The 1,920-nt window shown below is 40.2% G+C and overlaps 1 non-coding gene across 1 annotated transcript; it reads right to left on the minus strand.

Moving 5' to 3' along the window:
- Nucleotides 483–554, minus strand: TRNAC-GCA. Its single transcript has one exon. It is a non-coding gene; the product is annotated as a tRNA-Cys (tRNA).

Genomic DNA, 1,920 nt, shown 5'->3' on the forward strand with positions numbered 1-1,920 from the left:
CCTGGAGATCGATTTATGCGGTGAATGATTATACTTTATTTTATATTTAACGCTTGCTATATCCTTATGAATTGTACTATTTTTCTAATTCACGTTCAAAGTTAAATTAGAACCGCGCTCTAAGCAAATAAATTGTTCTCTCCACTAGTTTATGTAGTGGAGGGGATCCAAATCCAAAAAAAAATTAGAAATGGTTAATTTGTGAGATATTCTATAGTTGAGGAAAGTTAAGGGGGTTGCATATAACACCCCAAAATTTTAGAGGTTTTCCTCAAATTAAAATAGTTGAGGTCATTATATGAAATTAAGTCTATGTAATTCATAAAGAAAAATATGAACACGAAGAGTGTAAATTGGGAAAATTTGTCTGTTTACGTGCTAGCGTTTCGAAGTGCTTAAATCAGAATTAGCCCCAGACCAAACCTTCATTGGCCCATTTTCAACTTAGAACGAAAGTTTAAAAAATTTTAGAAACAAATATCAGGGCCCAACCGGGTTCGAACCGGTGACCTATTGATCTGCAGTCAATTGCTCTACCACTGAGCTATGGACCCGTGGTGCGCTATGATTGATTATATTATTTAACTACAACATAATAAAAGTTTCAAGATCGCTCGGAAATAAAATAAAGAAAAAATGCTTCCAACTCTCAAAACACAAGAAAACGTGCTTCCCCCCTAAGACTTTCTTAACGGGTGATTTGTCCCTAAAATCGCCTGTGATTTTCTTTCAGCCCCCAAAACGAATCCCCAAGCGTAACTCCGTTTAAACCCCTCTCGAAATACCCAAAATACCCTTCCGTTTAAAATTCTCCGTTATGAGTTACCTCCTCGTCTGTACCATGTCATCTCTCTTCTATAAGCAAACCGACTCCAGAAACCCAATTCAAAACCCTATCCCTAAATCAACCGACTCCAACGCAAACCGGATCAAAGCAAAGGGATTAAAATGGACGGCGATTCAACCCCCAAAGCAAGCCTCCATGCCGACCACATTGAAACCGATGACGCCCAGCAGTTCGAAATCTCAGAAAGAGCCCAGACAACTACAGTGCGTACTGAATCTGATGCTGAAGTTGTGATTGCTAATGTTCTAGAGGACATCACAACCAGCCATTCTCAACCCAGAAGTTCACCTCAAAATTTGAGTGTAGGCCCCCGCGAAGGTCTAGAGGACAGCACCGGCACCACCGCTGTGTCCAATGATGCCACTAGAGCGCTCCTTGGTCTACAGAGAGGAGAAAAAGAAAAGCACGTGGCAGCATCCAAAAGGTAATTTTTAACGTAAGTTTTATGTTATTAAGGTTATGATTTGATTGATAATGCTCATAGTCTGGTGGGAAGGTCCAAAATTACGGGTGTCTGTTAGCTGTTGAGGTTATTGTTAATATGTAAGGTTCATGCTTTTATTGTTGAGGTTGTTGTTTGGTTGTTGAGGTTAGGCTTTGGTTGTTAAGGTTAGGTTTTGGTTGTTAAGGTTATGGGGTTATTGTTAAGGTTGTTGGTTTATCCATAAAGTTTACAGCATAGTTGTTATGTTTACTGATTATACTAAAAAATGCTTATGTCTTGTGTTTTTATTATGTAGAAAAAGGGCAAAGCCAACTATTACGTTGCGGCCCACCGCCAGCTTCAGTGCCTATCATGACTTCATGTGGAGTTTGGTGTAGCATATGGAGCCAAGGCACTTTGCGGCCTATGAAGATAGTGTATTCAGACACTACGTCCATTTTGGCCCACCTGGTGTCGATCTTCCCACCTTTAAGCACATTTTAAGTCAGTGGGACAAGAAAAGCAAGAAATTCGTCTTCACCGATAGGAATGATGGAGAAGAGATTGTCTGCTCATTCAACCTTGAGTGGGTAATGGAGCATACATGGATCTCCAATGAGGGGCTTCATGTTGACCACAATCAGGATAG

Source organism: Asparagus officinalis, chromosome 7 (genome assembly GCF_001876935.1).
Source record: "Asparagus officinalis chromosome 7, Aspof.V1, whole genome shotgun sequence".
NCBI classification, from domain to species: domain Eukaryota; kingdom Viridiplantae; phylum Streptophyta; class Magnoliopsida; order Asparagales; family Asparagaceae; genus Asparagus; species Asparagus officinalis.